The following is a 23,720-nucleotide window of genomic DNA, read 5'->3' as shown; positions in this document are numbered from 1 at the left end:
CATGCTAGTTCTAGATTAGTCAAGTCTCAAGGGGATATTGTCTTTGCTTTGATTTTGTTTGGTCTTTATTTGATGATGATATGTGATGATAATTGTGGCATTGATAAAATCCATGAGGCTTTGTATATTTGGGGAGATTAAGCATGTTATGGGGGATTATGATAGACAAAGGAGGTTGGATTTGTCAAGAGAGATGGAAAGGGGGTGCTAGTTAGCTTGTTTTACAATCTTGTACATGTTTAAATGGTCTCTAACTAGCACTTAATCCAGGTACAATGGCCCCAAAGAAGCGTAGAACCGCCGGCGCCTCAAGCTCACGCCAACCGGGCGAATATACACGGGAGGACCCCGAGTTTCATGGGGTAGTCCTGATATCCGACGATGATAGGGTCCGGTTTAAGAAGCTTGCCAAGAAGGGGATCATGACCTTCTCCGGGAGATGGGAATTTATGACGACGTGAGAGACCTGTTCTACCATGTGGGGTGGGTCCACATCTTTAATGGTGGATGGCCCACCTATGAAAGAGCAACGTTGGAGATTCTGAGCTCGTTGGATCAGTCGGTCTTCAAGGAAAATAGATCGAGAACCATCTCTTTCCAGCTCAACAATGTTTGGGAGGCAGATATCGCGGTGACCGAGATCACCACGGCACTCAATTGCAGAGTAGGGGGCTACACCGTGCACACAATTGGTACAAAGTTCAATGATGGAGCATTCTGGAGAGAAATAGCCCTGCCGAGCGCTGGTTCATTTGTATCGGGGACGTCGAATGCGGCGGACATCAGAAATCCCGTCCTCAGAATGGTACACCGCATCTTGGCTTATACGGTGCTTGCACGGAAGGACAACACTCATGTGACGAGGCAGGAGCTGTTCATCATGTGGGGGATGCTCACACGCACCCCAATGGATTTGACTTACATCCTCCTCAAGCAGTTGTTTAAGGCATCCAGCGCGACCAGAGGAGTGATTACAATTGGAGGGATGCTTACACCCCTTGCCCGACGTATTTGTCCCGCCGTTGCTCAATGGGATGCGTTGGCAGGTGATACGCTACTCAACGGTCGCCGAATGGTCCACATGCGATTCTTGACGAGCGCCCAACCCCCATTCAAGCTGGTGCAAAGTGACGGAGACCACTTCCCCCTGTCGAACCCGCCTCTCACCCGAGTGGGCGGACGCTTTGAGACGCAAAATTGGCTAATGAACACTGACTCCCACTTGAGGGCTATTGCAGGGGAGCAAGTTGATGAGCAGGGCCCTCAGCAGGTGCATGAGGAGGAAGAACAGGAGGAGCCCGCAGCAGAAGCCGAAGGAGAACAATGGGGACCGGGAGCCCATTTTGATGTGACTGACCTCACCGACAGGATGCAGCGGTTGCAGGCCTTCGCCGAGCAACAAGAGGTGCAGCTCACGGTGATGCGCACTGACGTCACAGCGGTTCGCCTGCAGCAGCAAGCGATGGATGCATATCAGCGCGAGCAGTTTGCTCATTATGGCGCTTTTGAGACATACGCCCGGGAGGAGTTCAACCGGCAGGCGACCTTTGAGGCGTGGCAGCGGGCTGAGATGGCGAGACAGCAGCAAGAATATGCGAGGCAGATGGCTATGCAGGAGGAACTCTGTCGCAGCCCGAAATCCCGACACTAGTGATAGTGGGGTACGAGTATCGATACGACTATTTTTAAAGAATAAAGGAATAGAAGAGTAGGTCGAACATCAAGCGGAAGCTCACATCAAAGCATGCTAAGGAAAATATTATTAATTGAACCCAAGGGTAAAATCGTCAACGTTGTTGTAACTTTTTAATTATCAGGAATTTCACGAACAAAAACAAAACAGGTATAGCTTATTTTTCGTAAGGAAAAATAATATGCAGAGTATCGCAGCAAAAGGCGAACCGATTACATGTATGGAGACACATAACCGTGAGTATATTACTTGATTCATATTTAAGGTAACTTCACATCAAGACTTTATCGATAAAAAAGGAAAATACGATAAAGTAAATACGTCATCCAACGATCCCCCACCAGCACCAGACCAATCTCACTCCTCGCTTAGCCTGCACATTTAGAAATACATGCAGGGCGTGAGTATATAATACTCAGTGGGCAAACGCCGAAAAACAAGAAAGGTGCTCTTAGAGCTATAAGTTTGAAGCTTGCCACATCTCAGCAATACACAGAAATAAGTTAGTATCAATGAATCTGTGCATGCAGTTTTCATAATCAACATCATAAATAAGTAACTGCGCAGTTTAAACATTCATCATGTATGTACCACATCCACTACTCATCATCAAAGGTACTGAGAAGTAGGCCTCCCTCTCAAGTACCGTGACCGGCCGACCCGAAGACGGCTCACAGTCACCTCTGTGCACAAAATCCCGCTTGTGGCAGGACCGAATTCGTCTCATCAGTAGAGGGTAACACACAAGCTCAACATCAAAAAATTGGCAAGTCAAACAGTTCTCAAACATCATTTATCTCAAAACATTTGATAAGCTCATAACATCATTATATCATCAAATCATTTTGGAAAACTCGGATAATATATTTATACTCAAAATATTGCCCACCTGAAGACCTTACTCAAAAACTCCCGTCAAAGCGGAGTTACTTACTTCCCTGCTCTGCTCGTGTCTTCAGGGATCATCGTCATCATCGAAGGTTCATGTCATAAAATGAATCTCGATTAGAACTCAACGATAAAAACTCATGCCTCAACTCATGCTCTATATTATATTCTATCTTCTTAACCAACTCTACATAAACTCTTCACTCATTTCAAATCCTTAAGTCTAAGGATAGGTTTCAAGAAAATCATGGTTCTAAGTCTCGATTTATCACTCATATAAGGCTCGTCTAATCTCATTCAAACACTTAGGCAACACAATCACATAAGGCACATAAGAAAATACCATCAAACATCATCAAGACATGTTCTGTTTTTACACAGACTCGACTTCAAACTTTAACACGTTCTGACTCCGACATCCCCTGGATTCCAGACTCATACCAAAAGAAAGGTATTTGAGTCTAGTTTCATTTAAAAAAAAGTAGAGTCAGAAACTCCAAGTGGTTTGGGAGATATGACTGTTTTACTACAGTCTACCATATTCGGCAGTTTTGAGCAATCGAAAAGTTTGATTTTTCAAAAATAGTAAACGTTGTCAAACTGCGCTCAAATTTGGTGGATATCTAGCCCATACAGTAAGGTTGATACCATAAAAATTTGGAAATCTAATTCACACAGGAAGTCACTGAAATGAATGACTTTGTCCCCTGTTCTCTGAAATTCCCGGCAGAAATGTGCAGATTTGGTTTTGCATTTTATAAAAATAGTAAATCAAGTCCAAATGACTTGAAATTTTACAGAGGTGCTCAAGACTCATGTAGGGACATTCTGTAAAATTTTCAAAGCTTTTTGACATCGAAAAACCGTCGATCACAGTAGGTCAGTAGCCTACGAAAAATCACCAAAAATTCATTCCCAACTCTTAAATGCTCAAATTAACATTTATACAAAGCAACCACATCAAAACTCATTTTAAGCACTTAAAGCACTTAAAAACATTCAAATACATCAAAATACTCATCATACTCAAATTAACTCTCCTCTTTTACATCTTAACTCAAATCTCAAGGGAAACGTTTCAACAACGTATCAATCAAATTCTCTTTTCAATCTCATGCTCAAAAACACTCAATCATTCATTATTGACTCCATACATCATGTAACTCATTTTACACATATATTTCCCTTTTTATCATGTAAACTAACTCTAGTGAAAAACTCATATATCAACATAAAATTCTCAACAAAAGCATGACATCTTTCACATAATGGTCATAAATCAAAATAGACCACATTTAAACATTCGATGACTTCTCAAATATGAAGACTCAAAAATTCTCATAAACTAACTCAAGTCAAAATTTTACTTAGTTAACAATAGACTTAATCATACATAATAAAACCCTAACATCATGTTCAATTTCATATATCTTAAGCCAAAACACTTATTAAACACATAGACAAGAAAGTCCTAATTTTTATTAAACTAAACCCTTTGAAATTTTATAAACTCACATGGATCTTTAATCTCATCATATATCTATCAATTTTTGTCATTTAATCTCACATCAAAACCATCAATTCACAAATAAGGGCATATATACACATATCCCTAATTCTAGTAAACTAACTCACATCAAAACTCCAATTGACATCATATACTCAAATTACTCCATCAATCATCATCATATACACCTCATAAACTCATTTTCATCATCAATTCATCACCTTGATCATCAACCCAAAAATTCCCAAATTTGGGGTAAACTAAACTCATCGAATCTTTACATCTCAAAACATAGTTTTTCAAAACACACCTCAATCATCACCAAACATCACATAGTTCATTTTTCTCACCTCAATTCAAGGAAAGAAGAAGAAAAATTTTTGAAGGGTAAGATACCCATTTTTTCGAAAATTTGAAGGAAAAAGGGAGGGGGTGATTTCTTGCTCCAATCCTTCAAATAAGCTCATATACACACTCATACAAATTATATCTATGAATATGGAGATCACTTACCCAAGTTTTCACCAATTATCCAAATTTTCTCTCACTATTCTTGAAACCAATCTTCAAGGATTCTCTTGGATTTAAGTTGATAAGAGGTGTTTATGGAGGATTTAAGTAGTGATTTATGTGTTTGGCATACTTGGGTGAAGCTTCGAAGGTTTCATCAATGGCTAACAATGGAGGAAAGTAGAGAGATGAAGGGAGGGAGAGAGAGCTCGAAAATTAGGGAAGAAGGAGAGAGAGGAATTCTTGCAAGATATGAAATGGATTTGGAAATCTTATAAAAGATTTGTGAATCTTTAGAGAATATTTGGCATTAATGCATCTTCTCACTCTAATCTCTTCTTTCTCTCTCAAATCTCTACACTTTCTTAATCTCTACTCTCTAATCTCTACTCTCTCAATTCTATACTTAGCAAAATTTAGGCATATGACATATGGTATGGGTAATTAAATAAAGTGTGTGAAAGGTGATCAAATAAAATCACAAAACTATGGTAATGTCACTCATTAATAAAATACCACATCATAAATATTCATGTGACCAAAATAATAATTATAGCACTCATATTAGTGCACTCACATATATATAATATTCCTCTTCGTAGGAAGAAAAATAATTTAAAAAAATATTATGCTCGGAAAAATTTTCATAAACCGGCATCATTCGATTTCTCGATAAAAATAAACTGCACTTGCTTTGTAAACTTAATAAAAATTCCAAGTGCTAAGGTCTCAAATAAAAATCATAATAACTCGGTCACAGTGACACACATCACGAAAATCACATAATCATTCAGTCATGTAAATTCACATAACATCACATCAAAATAGTCGGCAGGCTCAAATAAGCTAGACGTCTCTCTGACCGACTCTATATATCAAGGTTTCTCACTCTTTCGTCCTCGACTCTATTTCCAACTCAGTATTCCTATTTTCTTAATAGGACAGTCAGTCTCTGATAATTCAGTATCCGGTAACTCTATTCCCGGTAGTTGGAAATAAAATAAAATCTCAGCTCAATTCAATCAGCATCTCTATCTCAACTCATTTATCACATCTCTTCACTTTAGCTCCATCATTGATTTATTCACTCGTATCTCTATTTAAAAGACAATCTGTCTTATCTACTCATATAAAAAAAAAGTCTCGTATTTCGACATCTCAGTACTCTCAATAGTGTTAAGACACTATCTCACATCATAGGAAAAGTACGGGGTGTTACATCCTACCCCCCTTAAAAAAAATTTCGTCCCGAAATTTGAGTTGTTCACCTTCGGGAAAAAGCTCTGGATACTTCTCTTTCATCTTTTCTTCAAGTTCCCATGTTGATTCTTCTTGACCGTGATGTCTCCATTGAATTTTCACCAAAGGAATCGACTTGTTCCTCAATTGTTGGATCTTCCGGTCCAGAATAGCATCAGGTCTCTCTTCATAGCTCAAATCTGGTTTCAGGGATACTTCTTCTTGATGAATGACGTGTTTTGGATCAAACACGTACTTTCTCAATTGAGAAACATGGAAAACGTCATGGACGTTCGCGAAGCTCGGAGGCAACGCTAGTTTATAGGCTACAGGGCCTACCTTCTCTAATACATCATAAGGTCCTATATACTTCGGTTTAAGTTTTCCTTTCACTCCAAAACGGTGAACTCCTCTAGATGGGGAAACTTTTAGAAAAACCTTGTCTCCCTCTTCAAAATGAATCTCCGTCCTTCTGGTGTCTGCATAAGATTTCTGACGATCTTGTGCCTCTTTTATTCTCTGTCGAATCTGTCTCACAATAGTGATCATCTCTTCTATCGCGTCAGGTCCAAGTACCTTTCTCTCTCCAACTTCATCCCAATAAAGCGGAGATCTACACTTCCTTCCATACAAGGCTTCGTATGGAGCCATGTTGATAGTTGACTGAAAACTATTATTGTAAGCAAACTCGATCAGGGGTAAAACTTGCTCCCATTGGCTTCCTCTATCAAGCACTACAGTTCGGATCATGTCCTCCAAAACCTGAATAGTCCTCTCGGACTGTCCGTCTGTTTGCGGATGAAACGCTGTACTAAAATTTAATTTAGTACCCAACTCTTTCTGCATGCTCATCCAAAATCGTGAAGTAAACTTCGAGTCTCGATCTGATGTGATCGTCATCGGTACTCCATGCAATCGCACTATCTCTCGGATATAAATCTGAGCTAACTTGTCAGATCCATAAGTAATCTGAATCGGTATAAAATGTGCACTCTTCGTCAATCGATCGATGATTACCCAAATAGCGGTATTTCCTCTTTTTGACTTTGGCAGTCCTGTCACAAAGTCCATGGCTATATCACTCCATTTCCACTCTGGAATTTCCAATGGCTGTAACTTGCCATAGGGTCGTTGGTGTAACGCTTTCACTTGCTGACAGGCTAGACATCTTTCAACGAAAGACGCTATCTCTCGCTTCATTCCTTCCCACCAAAACTTCGTTTTCAAGTCCTGGTACATCTTCGTACTTCCTGGGTGCGCGGTATAAGGGGTGTCATGAGCTTCACTCATGATTTCATTCTTCAGCTCCTTTTTATCAGGCACACACAGTCTTCCCTCAAACAAAATGGCATTATCTGCCGCCTCTTGATAATTCTCCACTTTTTCAGTTCGAATCTTCATTCGTAACTTTTCCATCTTCTCATCCTCTCTCTGAGCTGTGACTACTCTCGTTCGTAAGTCAGGTGTAATGCTCAGTGCAGAAATTACTATCTCTGTCGTTTGTGGTGGTATTACTACCTCCAAATTCATCTTCTTGAATTCCTTGATCAGGTTCTCTTCTCGAGTAAGGAGAAATCCTAACTCTCCCTGATTCTTTCTGCTCAAAGCGTCAGCTACAACGTTAGCTTTTCCGGGATGATAATTGATCCCGCAATCGTAGTCCTTTACCAACTCTAACCATCTTCGTTGTCGCATGTTCAGATCTTTTTGCTCAAAGAAATATTTGAGACTTTTATGATCAGTGTATATCTCACACCGTGTTCCATAGGAATGGTGTCTCCAGATCTTCAAAGCATGCACTACGGCTGCTAATTTTAAATCATGCGTCGGATAACTCATCTCGTGTGATCTCAGTTGTTGCGAAGCATACGCTATAACTCTTCACTCTTGCATCAGTGCACATCTTGGACCATTTCTCGATGCATCAATATAACTGCATACTCTTGATCCCCTTCTGGAATAGCTAACATTGGGGCTATAGTGAGCCTCTTTTTCAGCTCTTGAAAACTTCGCTCACATTCGTCCGTCTGACGGACTTGACTTCTTTCTTTAGCAGGTGCGTCAATGGCTTGGCGATTTCTGAAAAGCCCTCAATAAAACGTCGATAATACTCTGCTAATCTCAGAAAACTGTGAATCTCGTGCGGTGTGGTTGGCGATCTCCGCTCCTGTACCGCTTGAACTTTTGCTCGGTCTACTTCAATTCCTCCCGCAGAAACAATATGGCCGAGAAAATTGACTTCTTCAGGCCAGAACTTTCATTTGCTAACCTCGCTTAAAGCTTTTCAGCTCGTAATCTTTCTAACACGGTCATCATACGCTCTTTGCGTTCTCGTTTACTCTTCGAGTAAATCAGGATATCGTCTATAAAGACTATCACGAACTTGTCTAGGTATTCGTGAGAAATGCAGTTCATATGATCCATGAATACTGTCGGGACGTTCGTCAAACCGAAAGACATATCTTCCAAACATCTTTGAGTTTATAGTAATGCCATAATGCATACGCGATGCCGTCTTCGGAAATATCTTCCGATCATATCTTCAGCTGATAGTATCCCATCCTCAAGTCAATTTTTGAAAAAGTGCTCGCTCCTTGTAGTCGATCGAACAGATTATCGATCCGGGGTAACGGATATTTATTCTTTAACGTCACTTTGTTCAGCTCTCGATAATCGATACACAACCTCAAGTTTCCATTCTTCTTTTAACAAAAAGAACTGGTGCTCCCCATGGTGAAACACTGGGTCGAAAAGAAACCCATATCTAGAAGTTCTTATAGTTGCAGCTTTAACTCTTGCAACTCTGTGGGGGTCATTCTGTACGGCGCTTTTGACGTCGGTACGACGCTAGGTTCTAACTCGATCGTAAACTCAAGCTGTCGATCTGGGGTAATCCCGGTAAAGTCTTAGGGAAAACGTTTTTATACTCTCGCACATCTGGTACGTCGTCAACGTTTGCCTCGAATTCATCTCTCTGGTTCAAAATATACAACATACGCGGTTGTATCTTTTCTTCGCAAGAGATTTCTTGCTTGCAGCGCCGAGATAATCGGCGTCTTCTTCCATTTTCTCTCAATACCAATGAAGGAAATTGGTTCTCGGCCAAAAGGCTGAAAATATATTCGTCTCTCCGTGCATTGTTTCTTCGCACGATTTTCCTCTAACCAGTCCATTCTTCACATTTATATCCAAGTACCACATATGCATCAGTCTCAGATTTCTAATCTCGAGCTTAATCGATTCTAACTTAAATTCTAAGTTAGGGCATACGGATGAAACCGTAGTAATTCTGTCTATGGGTATGGCTATTCTTTAGAGGTTGTGGAGCAAGCTCTATGTTCAGTGTCGAACAAACATACTATGGGCACATCTTTCAACTCGCCTATATCTAACGAATTTCCTCTATTCTTGTCCGGTGCTTCCTACTCAAGCGCGAACAGTTTCTGGCGATGCGGTTGATACGCCCACGACGATGCAGTCGATTCGCCTGCGGGGCTGGTAGTTGCCTTCCTGACTGACGCGGTCGATAGGCTGGCTGTTGTCGCTGTGGTGGAAATAGCGGTAGATTCCCTCCATTGCTTTGAGTTGCGGTCGAAACTGAATCGGTCGTCTTTCGCTTCCACTTTGCTGACGATTCGGACACTGGTTCGAGTAGTGCCCGATCCTTCCGCAGGTATAATTGCTTATTCTTTCTCATCTTGCATTCTCTCAGATGTAATTTATTGCTCTTCGACAAAGCGATAACCCTCGCGGTCCTTGAAAAACTGCTGCTGGGGCAGCTGGGCCAATTTAAAGCCGTTCGTCTCGGTTCTGATATTGTGGTGGCGCATCATGACTCTGCCACGGCTTCTTGGGGTATTGACTTCGGTCGTCCCATTTTCTCTTTTCTTCTTGCCCGCATCCAGGAAAGGATGGATTGCACGTCTGAGTGCTCTAACTCGTTTGGGTGCTGAAGCTCAAATCACGTTCTCTGGCTGCATTGCCAGTTCTATATCAAATGCTCTTTTTAATGCTTCAGTACACATAACCGCATTCTGACTCGTTAAATCGTCTCGTACTTCTTGTCTCAAGCCTGATCAAACATTTTCTCGTTCAACTCTTCTCGACAAGTGGCATACCGAACCAAGTCGCGAAACTGACGTTCGTATTCAGCTACGGTTTTATTGCCTTATCTCATATCGTCAACTCTATTTCTTTCTTCGATCGGTTTTCTCTTTCTCGGTAAAAATCTAAGGGAACATATATCAACCTTAGAACTAATTCTCATAACTCACAAATCATAAGATTCTTACTCAACATCATACTATTTTCTCAATTCTCATAACTCATTGTCAAAGACATATTTCATGTCTATCAATGCAACATCAGCTCAAAACTCTACTCAAGCATAGAGACTCTCTGGTCATCGTCATATAGACATATAAGAAAATTTTCTCTTTCGAGAACTCTTACTAATTGCGGGGTGTAACGATAATAAACATCCCCTAATACTACGACGATGCTACATCTATATTAGTCGTCATCTCAGTCTACTATCGTGGAAAACATTATCTGCTCTAACCCATCATCTCGATCTTCTTGAACCTGCTATTGCCTATTCTGGCTTAGCATCACTTCTTCTCGTCCTCGAATTTGTTAGCTTGTTGCATACTTGGCTAATATAAGAAAATCCATAATCGAAAAGTTGTGCTCGTCCCGTAATAATTATATTCTATGGCTGCTCCCATATATCGTGTTTCTTCCAAACACTCTTCTTGTTATACCATCCTAGTTACCTAGACATTCCTAATTCTTTTCGGATGTGGTAGGGTAATAGGATGTGATGAATAAAAATGCTTGATTTTGAACAAGACGAGCTCAAGTAATGGAATGATTCCATAATAGCCAGTGCTATTTCAAGGATAATGAAGAAGTTACAATTAAGGCAAGATCAAAAGCTAGAACAAAATCTAGAACAAAAACTGAGATATGATATGGTAGAAATAAATCAATACTGGAGGTAGAAACAATCCACTAAGTGGAAAATGAATAAATTGTCCACTGTTAAGCAAGGGGCAAGGATTTCCAACACAAACGGCTCGGGCTCAAACACAGTGGATCTGGAAAAATTTTCTCAATAGGAAATAGTTCATCTCCTGTTGGAGTTCAAATGGATGCAGAAAAATTTAAATACGACCAAGCGGGATAGGGACTCAATAAGTCTACTCTCATGACTACTCTAGCGATGAAACGCGCGGTCCCGGTGAAAGTACCTCTATTTCAAAGTACTATTGGTCAATAGTATCTATGCATCCCATGAAGTCTCCATAACACGTTCGTCCTATTAGGGTCATGTCCCTAAATCGCGATGAAAACTCTAACTCTCGTCGTATTATCTCAACGGTTGATTTCTCTGTTCCTTTTCTTCATCTTCTTCATCTTCTTCTCGGTTTATGTTTGGTTCTCTCTTCTTCTCGGAGGTATACTACAAAAGGAAAAAGAGTTATATAACTATCGATCTCTAAACTAACCGTTCGTCTTTACAAAATACAAATCCTCGTTTCTCATTTCACTTCTATATCTCATTTGTGATCTCAAAGTTCTCAAAACTCTCATCCAGTCTATTTCTCGTCTATCATCGTTCGAAATTCTCATCAATCTCTATTTCTCATTTTTCATCATGCATCAGCATCATCATCATTCTCAAAGCTCTGCTAAAGATAGTGAAACTCACTGATCATAAACATCTCTTGTATATATATATATGGAAAATTGCCTCTTTATCGAGGTCTTTTACAAAAGTGAAGTCTTATGTACAAAAGCCCTAACTCCAAAATGATGCTCTGGCTATACAAGCATCATACATACTAAGCATATATAGATCTAGGCTATACACACATACACACTATACTATGCTTCTCTACCTATATATATATATATAACAACTATGCACCTATACATATATACGCGTCTACAAGACATACGTAATCACTAGGCATCATCTCTCGAGATCCAGCTCGTCGCCTCAATCAATACGGGCTGTCATAATCTGACTCATCCGCTATCGGAGTATAGACAGGTGTCTCAGGAATAGGTATCCACGTATCAACTCCATCGGCAGTAGTCTGACGCTGCAGTGGCTGAGTCCAACCATAGCCGACCGTCATCTCTGGAGTCTCCTCCTCGGGGTCCTCCTCATCACTATCGGAGCGTGCCGGCCGAGATCCTCCCTCCTGGGCGTCTCGGTACGGTGAATATAAAATCGGGTGCATGTACGTCTGGAAGGCCAAAGTGCCAAGCTCAGGCAGCGGGGCAACCCTCGGATATGGATCGGAAGGAACATGCTGCGTCTCAGACTCAGTAGAATCAATCGGCTGTGTCGACTTAACAGGTGGCAATGGCAACGGTGTCGTCGCCGGTGTCAAATCCCAAGGCGGGAAATCAGCACTGGGAGAAGGAATAAGTGATACAAACGCAAACGGATCACGCTCAATCCCAGGTGAATACGGCTCGAAAACCATCGGCTCTGGATCATCAGACTCGAGAGAAACTGAAATCGGATCAGCTGGGGGTAGAGGTGCCATCAGAATCGGCTCCTCGAGAGGTGGAGGCACAACAACTAGCTCCCTTCCCTGGGCTGGTCCCTCAAGCTCTCCATACGGCGGTGAAGGCGGATCGCCATGAGCAAAATAACGGTGGCTCAGCGTCGCGATGAAGCCACTAAGGTCTCCGTACCTGATGCCCTCCAACCAGGTAGTATCTACGTACTGGGGCACTAACGATGTCGCCCAGTCTCGCCACAAAGGTGGCAGTAGTGGAATCAAAAGCGTAATGGCCTCTGCGCCATCGATCCCATAGGGAATAGCCCTCCTCCATCGTCGGTGATAGTGTGCCAGAAGTTCACCCAAGGTGTCATCCTCGTCCGGGATATACTCCCTGAACCATCGCTGCATCGCTGTCTCGATATGACTCGGCATCCTGTAATATAAAACATCATATCCATTAGAAAATGGATGACGAAACTTACTTGGTACATCTCAATCAACAACATACTCGTCCTCGTTTGGTACGGTGGGGCATCGGCTATATTAGCCTCAACATTCCTCCTCATATTCCACATCAACTGCCTCATATCAGATTCCATCATCTCAAATAATTCCGTCATCAAAACAATTCATAACTCATTAGTAACCCAAACTCAGCTTTTAACAGAAAAGCAATAAGAAACAACATCAACCTCTTACCTCGTTAAGCCGGAGGAGATGGGGTGCTGGGGTTTCGTTTCAAACTGACTCTCTCAAACTAGCCTAAGAATTCAAATTAGACTAGTACTCAAGTTAAAAAGATACCAGTAATCAAAGGTTCAACTCAGTCAAGCAATAGACTCAGAGCAGATGACCTGCTCTGATACCACCCTGTCGCAGCCCGAAATCCCGACACTAGTGATAGTGGGGTACGAGTATCGATACGACTATTTTTAAAGAATAAAGGAATAGAAGAGTAGGTCGAACATCAAGCGGAAGCTCACATCAAAGCATGCTAAGGAAAATATTATTAATTGAACCCAAGGGTAAAATCGTCAACGTTGTTGTAACTTTTTAATTATCAGGAATTTCACGAACAAAAACAAAACAGGTATAGCTTATTTTTCGTAAGGAAAAATAATATGCAGAGTATCGCAGCAAAAGGCGAACCGATTACATGTATGGAGACACATAACCGTGAGTATATTACTTGATTCATATTTAAGGTAACTTCACATCAAGACTTTATCGATAAAAAAGGAAAATACGATAAAGTAAATACGTCATCCAACGATCCCCCACCAGCACCAGACCAATCTCACTCCTCGCTTAGCCTGCACATTTAGAAATACATGCAGGGCGTGAGTATATAATACTCAGTGGGCAAACGCCGAAAAACAAGAAAGGTGCTCTTAGAGCTATAAGTTTGAAGCTTGCCACATCTCAGCAATACACAGAAATAAGTTAGTATCAATGAATCTGTGCATGCAGTTTTCATAATCAACATCATAAATAAGTAACTGCGCAGTTTAAACATTCATCATGTATGTACCACATCCACTACTCATCATCAAAGGTACTGAGAAGTAGGCCTCCCTCTCAAGTACCGTGACCGGCCGACCCGAAGACGGCTCACAGTCACCTCTGTGCACAAAATCCCGCTTGTGGCAGGACCGAATTCGTCTCATCAGTAGAGGGTAACACACAAGCTCAACATCAAAAAATTGGCAAGTCAAACAGTTCTCAAACATCATTTATCTCAAAACATTTGATAAGCTCATAACATCATTATATCATCAAATCATTTTGGAAAACTCGGATAATATATTTATACTCAAAATATTGCCCACCTGAAGACCTTACTCAAAAACTCCCGTCAAAGCGGAGTTACTTACTTCCCTGCTCTGCTCGTGTCTTCAGGGATCATCGTCATCATCGAAGGTTCATGTCATAAAATGAATCTCGATTAGAACTCAACGATAAAAACTCATGCCTCAACTCATGCTCTATATTATATTCTATCTTCTTAACCAACTCTACATAAACTCTTCACTCATTTCAAATCCTTAAGTCTAAGGATAGGTTTCAAGAAAATCATGGTTCTAAGTCTCGATTTATCACTCATATAAGGCTCGTCTAATCTCATTCAAACACTTAGGCAACACAATCACATAAGGCACATAAGAAAATACCATCAAACATCATCAAGACATGTTCTGTTTTTACACAGACTCGACTTCAAACTTTAACACGTTCTGACTCCGACATCCCCTGGATTCCAGACTCATACCAAAAGAAAGGTATTTGAGTCTAGTTTCATTTAAAAAAAAGTAGAGTCAGAAACTCCAAGTGGTTTGGGAGATATGACTGTTTTACTACAGTCTACCATATTCGGCAGTTTTGAGCAATCGAAAAGTTTGATTTTTCAAAAATAGTAAACGTTGTCAAACTGCGCTCAAATTTGGTGGATATCTAGCCCATACAGTAAGGTTGATACCATAAAAATTTGGAAATCTAATTCACACAGGAAGTCACTGAAATGAATGACTTTGTCCCCTGTTCTCTGAAATTCCCGGCAGAAATGTGCAGATTTGGTTTTGCATTTTATAAAAATAGTAAATCAAGTCCAAATGACTTGAAATTTTACAGAGGTGCTCAAGACTCATGTAGGGACATTCTGTAAAATTTTCAAAGCTTTTTGACATCGAAAAACCGTCGATCACAGTAGGTCAGTAGCCTACGAAAAATCACCAAAAATTCATTCCCAACTCTTAAATGCTCAAATTAACATTTATACAAAGCAACCACATCAAAACTCATTTTAAGCACTTAAAGCACTTAAAAACATTCAAATACATCAAAATACTCATCATACTCAAATTAACTCTCCTCTTTTACATCTTAACTCAAATCTCAAGGGAAACGTTTCAACAACGTATCAATCAAATTCTCTTTTCAATCTCATGCTCAAAAACACTCAATCATTCATTATTGACTCCATACATCATGTAACTCATTTTACACATATATTTCCCTTTTTATCATGTAAACTAACTCTAGTGAAAAACTCATATATCAACATAAAATTCTCAACAAAAGCATGACATCTTTCACATAATGGTCATAAATCAAAATAGACCACATTTAAACATTCGATGACTTCTCAAATATGAAGACTCAAAAATTCTCATAAACTAACTCAAGTCAAAATTTTACTTAGTTAACAATAGACTTAATCATACATAATAAAACCCTAACATCATGTTCAATTTCATATATCTTAAGCCAAAACACTTATTAAACACATAGACAAGAAAGTCCTAATTTTTATTAAACTAAACCCTTTGAAATTTTATAAACTCACATGGATCTTTAATCTCATCATATATCTATCAATTTTTGTCATTTAATCTCACATCAAAACCATCAATTCACAAATAAGGGCATATATACACATATCCCTAATTCTAGTAAACTAACTCACATCAAAACTCCAATTGACATCATATACTCAAATTACTCCATCAATCATCATCATATACACCTCATAAACTCATTTTCATCATCAATTCATCACCTTGATCATCAACCCAAAAATTCCCAAATTTGGGGTAAACTAAACTCATCGAATCTTTACATCTCAAAACATAGTTTTTCAAAACACACCTCAATCATCACCAAACATCACATAGTTCATTTTTCTCACCTCAATTCAAGGAAAGAAGAAGAAAAATTTTTGAAGGGTAAGATACCCATTTTTTCGAAAATTTGAAGGAAAAAGGGAGGGGGTGATTTCTTGCTCCAATCCTTCAAATAAGCTCATATACACACTCATACAAATTATATCTATGAATATGGAGATCACTTACCCAAGTTTTCACCAATTATCCAAATTTTCTCTCACTATTCTTGAAACCAATCTTCAAGGATTCTCTTGGATTTAAGTTGATAAGAGGTGTTTATGGAGGATTTAAGTAGTGATTTATGTGTTTGGCATACTTGGGTGAAGCTTCGAAGGTTTCATCAATGGCTAACAATGGAGGAAAGTAGAGAGATGAAGGGAGGGAGAGAGAGCTCGAAAATTAGGGAAGAAGGAGAGAGAGGAATTCTTGCAAGATATGAAATGGATTTGGAAATCTTATAAAAGATTTGTGAATCTTTAGAGAATATTTGGCATTAATGCATCTTCTCACTCTAATCTCTTCTTTCTCTCTCAAATCTCTACACTTTCTTAATCTCTACTCTCTAATCTCTACTCTCTCAATTCTATACTTAGCAAAATTTAGGCATATGACATATGGTATGGGTAATTAAATAAAGTGTGTGAAAGGTGATCAAATAAAATCACAAAACTATGGTAATGTCACTCATTAATAAAATACCACATCATAAATATTCATGTGACCAAAATAATAATTATAGCACTCATATTAGTGCACTCACATATATATAATATTCCTCTTCGTAGGAAGAAAAATAATTTAAAAAAATATTATGCTCGGAAAAATTTTCATAAACCGGCATCATTCGATTTCTCGATAAAAATAAACTGCACTTGCTTTGTAAACTTAATAAAAATTCCAAGTGCTAAGGTCTCAAATAAAAATCATAATAACTCGGTCACAGTGACACACATCACGAAAATCACATAATCATTCAGTCATGTAAATTCACATAACATCACATCAAAATAGTCGGCAGGCTCAAATAAGCTAGACGTCTCTCTGACCGACTCTATATATCAAGGTTTCTCACTCTTTCGTCCTCGACTCTATTTCCAACTCAGTATTCCTATTTTCTTAATAGGACAGTCAGTCTCTGATAATTCAGTATCCGGTAACTCTATTCCCGGTAGTTGGAAATAAAATAAAATCTCAGCTCAATTCAATCAGCATCTCTATCTCAACTCATTTATCACATCTCTTCACTTTAGCTCCATCATTGATTTATTCACTCGTATCTCTATTTAAAAGACAATCTGTCTTATCTACTCATATAAAAAAAAAGTCTCGTATTTCGACATCTCAGTACTCTCAATAGTGTTAAGACACTATCTCACATCATAGGAAAAGTACGGGGTGTTACAAACTCCTACGACAGTTTCAGGAGTTCCAGAGGAGACAGGGAGGACCGCCATCTTGAGGATTTGTAAGTATGCTCACCATAACTTTTATCTATTTTGGGGGAGGGGGATGGAGATTAGTTATGGTTTGCATTTTTAGCCTAGAATATTTTTTTTTTAAACTGCAAAAACGAAACACACTAGGAAAAACATTAAAAACGAAGAAGAACTAACAAGGCGAAACTAAGTAACAACGAGAAGAAAGAAGCGACAAATGAAAACAAAGAAAAATGAGCAAAAACTAACAAAGCAATAAAAATTGGGTTACCTCCCAACAAGTGCTAAAATTAACGTCTATAGCTTGACGATACCTCCAATCATGGATCAATGAAATTGACCACTTCCACGTCGTGATCCAACTCTACTTTGAAGTACGGTTTGAGGCGATGGCCATTAACAGTGAAAGTGGACCCATTCGATGCAAGCAACTCATAAGTCCCATTCCAATTGCTCTTGTGAACCACATATGGACCTCTCCATCTAGACTGCAGCTTGCCAGGAAAAAGTCGAAGCTTAGAATCATACAAGAGTACTTCATGTCCCGGCTTAAATTCCTTTGTGCGAATGTTCAAATCATGGAACTTCTTCGCCCTTTCCTTGTAGATACGGGAACTCTCATACGCTTCATTTCTCCACTCATCCAACTCCGTCAACATGTCTTGCCTTGTATGACCGGCCTCCTTGAATTCCAAATTGATTCTCCTCGTCGCCCAATATGCCTTGTGCTCTATCTCAACAGGTAAATGACAGGATTTGCCAAAAACAAGTTGATAAGGAGACATACCAATTGGAGTCTTGTAGGCGGTGCGATACGCCCAAAGAGCATCATCCAAGTGCTTTGCCCAATCTTTCTTGTTGGCGACGCTCTTCTCCAAAATCTGCTTGATTTCTCGATTTGCCAACTCTGCCTGCCCATTAGCTTGAGGATGATATGGAGTCGTCACCTTGTGCTTTACTCCATACTTCGCCAAAACGCTTGCTAGCAGCTTGTTGTTGAAGTGCGAACCCCCATCACTAAGCAACGCTCTCGGTGCTCCGAATCGAGTCAAAATATTCTTTTGCAAGAATTTAATGACTACCTTTGAATCATTGGTGACAGTCGGGATCGCCTCCACCCATCTAGACACATACTCAACCGCAAGCAATATATAGGAAAAACCACATGAAGGAGGGAAAGGACCCATGAAGTCAATTCCCCAAACATCAAATAGCTCTACCTCAACAATGATGTTCTGTGGCATCTCATCCCACTTGGTAATGTTGCCCATGCGTTGGCATCGATCACAAGACTTCACGAAAGCATGGCAATCTGCAAAAATTGAAGGCCAATAGAAACCACTATGATTTACCTTCATGGCAGTGCGGTTGGCAGCAAAGTGACCTCCACTAGGTGAGCTATGGCATTCCTCAATGATCTTCGGCCATTCATGCTCCCTAACACATCGCCGAATAAAGCTATCGGCGCATCTCCGGTATAGGTAAGGATCCTCCCAATAATAGAACTTGACATCATGGAGGAACTTCTTCTTTTGATAGTGCGACAACCCCTCGGGAAGAGCTCCAATAACCAAGTAGTTGCTATAATCGGCATACCAGGGATCCTTAAATAGCACCGCCCAAATCTGCTCATCGGGGAAAGACTCATTGATGGCCATCTTCGGATCATCCCCCTCGATCGGATTCTCCAATCGAAACAAGTGGTCAGCTACCACATTCTCACATCCCTTGCGATCTCGGATCTCCATATCAAACTCTTGCAGCAATAAGATCCAACGAATCAAGCGGGGCTTAGAGTCCTTCTTCGTGAACAAGTAGCGGATGGCGGCATGATCAGTGTAGCCAATTGAATGAGTTCCAATCAAATAAGAACGGAACTTATCAAAGGCATACACCACAGCTAGCAGCTCCTTCTCCGTGGTAGTGTAGTTCATCTGCACGGAATCCAAGGTTTTACTAGTGTAGTAAATTACCTTGAACAACTTATCTCTCTTTTGCCCCAACACAGCTCCCACGGCCCAATCGCTAGCATCGCACATCAACTCAAACGGGGCACTCCAATCCGGTGTGATCAAAACTGGCGTAGTGGTCAGTGCAGCTTTCAACTTCTCAAAGGAGACGAGGCACTCATCGGTGAAGACAAACTTCACATCCTTCTCTAGCAAAGCACAAAGTGGCTTGGACAGCTTGGAGAAGTCTTTGATGAAGCGCCTATAAAATCCTGCATGCCCAAGAAAGCTCCGCACCGATTTCACAGAAGTAGGAGGCGGCAACTTCTCTATAGCCACGATCTTCGCACGATCCACCTCCAAACCTTGGGCAGAAACCTTATGCCCCAAAGCAATGCCTTCACGAACCATGAAGTGGCACTTTTCCCAATTTAGCACTAGTGCCGTCTCCTCACAACGCTGCAACACTTGAGCAAGATTGTCCAAACAATTATCAAAGGAGGAACCAAAAACCGAAAAGTCATCCATGAATACCTTCATAATGTTCTCAATCAACCCATGGAAAATCGCCATCACGCAGCGTTGAAAAGTGGCAGGAGCATTGCAGAGACCAAAAGATATCCTCCTAAAAGCAAAAACGCCATAGGGACAAGTAAAAGCGGTCTTATGCTGATCCTCCGGGGCTATCATAATTTGATTGTAGCCCGAGTACCCATCCAAGAAACAGTAGTACTCATATCCTGCCAAACGGTCAAGCATCTGATCAATAAATGGTAAAGGAAAGTGATCCTTACGTGTGGCTTCATTCAAAGCTCGATAATCAATACACACGCGTCATCCTGTGACCAGCCACGTAGCTATAAGCTCATCTCTCTCATCCTTAACCACAGTCATGCCTCCCTTCTTAGAGACAACTTGAGTTGGGCTCACCCACTCACTATCAGAGATGGCATATATGATTCCTGCATCCAACCACTTGAGCACCTCCTTTCTCACAACTTCTTGCATCGCCGAATTCAAACGTCGCTGCGGCTGCACCTTAGGCTTGTATTCCTGCTCTAATAAAATACGATGCATGCAAATAGAAGGACTAATTCCTTTGATGTCAGAAATAGACCATCCTATAGCAGACTTGTATTTCCTCAAAACTCGCATCAGCTTCTCCAACTCCAACGGAGATAAATAAGCAGACACAATAACAGGAAACGTTTAATTCTCACCCAAAAATTGGTACCTAAAGTGCTCAGGAAGTGGCTTCAGCTCAAGTTTGGGTGCAGCTGCAGCTGCAGCTGGCGCAGGAAAATCAGCTCCTTTTCCATCGATTTGCTTCCCCCATCAACAGGTTTGTGAATATCCATGTAAGGCACAGGATCGATGGGATGGCTCTCGACGGCCTCCAGCTCTACAATATAATCTAAGATCTCATCACACGCCTCATCAAGATCGGAATAAGGATATAAGGACTGTGTGATGCACTCCTCCAAAGGATCCTCTACAGCTGCAGGAAAGTCCACCAGAGTATCAATTAAATTGCAATCCTCAACTTGTGGCTCAGCTGGCTTCTTCATCGCATCGTAGATAGACAACGTCATCTTCTCATCATTGACACGGAAGGTCAGATCTCCCTCTTGCACATCTATCAACGCACGGCCCGTAGCTAGAAACGGACGCCCCGAGATCAATGGAGTATTCTTGTCCTCCGGCATGTCCAACACTACGAAATCTGCAGGAAAGATAAACTGCTCCACCTGCACTAGAACATCCTCCACAACTCCCTTGGGATATGTAAGGGAACGGTCTGCCATCTGCAATGCAATAGAGGTAGGCTTGATTTCTCCAATCTCCAACCGATTGAAAATAGAGAGAGGCATCAAATTGATGCTTGCCCCTAAATCACATAAAACGCGAGAGAAATTATGCCCTCCAATCACACAAGCTATAGTAAAGCTGCCAGGATCCTTCTGCTTCAATGGTAGCTTTCTTTGTAACACAGCACTACATTCCTCGGAAAGATTAATCGTTTCATATTTCCCCAACTTCTTCTTGTTGGAGACTGCATCCTTGAGGAACTTGGCATAGCCTGGCATATCTCTCAAAGCATCAAGTAAAGGAATATTGATGTGCAGCTTTGAAAATACCTCCATAAACTTGGCTAACTTCTCATCCATCTTTGGCTTTCCCAGACGATTCGGGAAAGGCGCTATAGGCTTGTACTCTGGCCTGGGAAACGTGGGAGTAGGAATGGGCTCCGTAACGGCAGCAGAACTCGATGCCTTTGAAGTAGGCGGCGAATCACAAACAATCGTCTCCAAATCATCTTCCTCAACAATCTCTACACCTTTTCCCTTGCCATCCTGCAACTCTGGATGATTCTGATATTGAGTCCCGCTCCTTAGATGAATTGCATTACACTGATTTTTAGGATTGATCTCAGTGTTGCTAGGAAATTGGCCTGGTTTGTGCTGTGCAGCTGCTTGGTTAGCCATCTGACCAACTTGAGTCTCCAAAATCTGCACTTGCTTGGACAGTGATGAAAAATTGTTCCCAATATTTCCCACTTGAGACTCCAAATTAGTCATCCTTGAACTAACGGTTGTCTCCATCCCAGTCATCTTCATTAACATCTGCTGCATCATATCCTCCATTGATACCTTCTTCGGCTCATTTATAACTCCTCCGCTAGACACAGAAAATCCAGGTGGAGGATGCAAAGCATTGTTTGGATTACCGTAAGAAAGGTTAGGATGCGGGCGCGCTCCTGGCTGAAACTGCTGCTGACCCTGCTGAAATTGTTGATTTCTGCCATACATTTCTGGCTGTCCTCGCTGGAAATTCCCATAATTTCTGCCATTCACATAATTGACATCTTCCATAACTGACGGATCTATCACAGCTTGCTCAGGATGTCCAACATTCAACTCACCAAGTTTTGTAGTCAACTCTGCCAGCTGTGTAGCCATTGCTGTCTGCTGCGTAGCCATCGCTGCTTGTTGAGTAACCATTGCTGCAATAGGATCAGAACTGGAAGCAACTGCAACCTTCTTCAATTGTATTCGCTCATATGGCCATTGGTAGCTTGTAGAAGCCATACTATCAATAATGTTCCATGCATCAGAACTGCTCTTCTGAAGTAGAGAGCCACCTGCAGCTGTATCCGTGTGCATCCTTGTACGCTCCCCGCAGGCATTGTAGAACATTATCACTAGCGTGCCTTCATCAAATCCATGGCTTGGGCACTTTCTGAGCTTCTTCTGATACCGCTCCCAAGTCTCCGCTAGCTTTTCTCCATCGTACTGCTGAAACTGCACGATGTCCATCTTCAACTTCAATGTAAGGCCAGGCGGATGGAACTTGCGTAGGAATGCATGAGCCAAATCCTCCCAAACGATATTATCTCCCAGCTGCAGCGTATGATACCACGACTTCGCCTTATCCCGCAGTGAAAAGGGAAAAAGAGGAAGACGGATAATGTCATCAGGGACACCATTCATCTTCACCGTGCTACACAGCTCCAGGAAATGCGCCAGGTGCGCATTAGGGTCTTCAATCGCTTGTCCACCATATTGGCTCTGTTGGACCATCGTGATCAAACCCGTTTTCAGCTCAAAGTTGTTAACGTTCACTCGTGGGGGCTCCTGGTACACATACTGTGGTATGAACGCTTCATTGATGGCTGGTTGTTTCTGAGCCTCTCTCGTCTCCTGTGCATCAAGCAGCTTCTTCAACTGCTCTTGCAGAGCTCGAATTTGGATTTGCTCTGGAGTAGCCATCGTTTCTGTCTCAACTTGATCGTTCTGCTTCTTTAGATTGCGCAAGGTCTTGTTGATTTCAGGGTCAAACTCAAAGAGAGGATTCCCGTGAGATCTTGTGTTCATATGCAACCTACAGAAACACAACTTATAAAAGTTAGAAAAGAAAAATAAAAACAAAGAAAACTTGCAGTACTATAAAGTCCTATTGGAAATATTAAAGCAAAATCTAAACAGTCCCCGACAACGGCGCCAAAAAGTTGATCACTATTTTTATAGCAACAATAACTGCAAAGTGCAATTGTAGTACGCAAATAGCAAGCAGAGTATCGTATCCACAGAGACTGTAAAACGAAATTGCACTATCTATTTCCTAAACAGACTCTAACAGTAGACAAGTAAAACAATAATGAAGGTGAATTATGAACTGAGATTAACTAAATTAAAACTAAAGAGCATATAAATAACGATTACTTAACTCAAATATATGGAAAACTCTGACCCTAGGGATGTACTTTCACTAATCAACTACATGCATTTAACCTATTGATTCAATTACCAAT

The 23,720-nt window shown here is 40.9% G+C and overlaps 2 long non-coding RNA genes across 2 annotated transcripts; both read right to left on the bottom strand.

Annotated features, from left to right (window-relative positions):
- Window positions 1–1,654: 1,654 nt before the first annotated feature.
- Window positions 1,655–4,819, bottom strand: LOC131006617 (uncharacterized). Its single transcript, XR_009095635.1, has 3 exons — window positions 4,602–4,819; window positions 2,583–2,646; window positions 1,655–2,066 (listed from the first exon to the last, which is right to left on the bottom strand). It is a non-coding gene; the product is annotated as an uncharacterized LOC131006617 (long non-coding RNA).
- An 8,103-nt stretch (window positions 4,820–12,922) lies between these two features.
- On the bottom strand, window positions 12,923–16,427 carry LOC131006616 (uncharacterized). The gene is made up of 3 exons (XR_009095634.1): window positions 16,210–16,427; window positions 14,191–14,254; window positions 12,923–13,674 (listed from the first exon to the last, which is right to left on the bottom strand). It is a non-coding gene; the product is annotated as an uncharacterized LOC131006616 (long non-coding RNA).
- Between the last annotated feature and the right edge of the window lie 7,293 nt (window positions 16,428–23,720).

This window comes from Salvia miltiorrhiza, chromosome 1 (assembly GCF_028751815.1).
Source record: "Salvia miltiorrhiza cultivar Shanhuang (shh) chromosome 1, IMPLAD_Smil_shh, whole genome shotgun sequence".
Classification (NCBI taxonomy): Eukaryota; Viridiplantae; Streptophyta; class Magnoliopsida; order Lamiales; family Lamiaceae; genus Salvia; species Salvia miltiorrhiza.
Note: the sequence above shows the minus strand (reverse complement) of the source record. Positions and strands in the feature narration are given on the sequence as shown.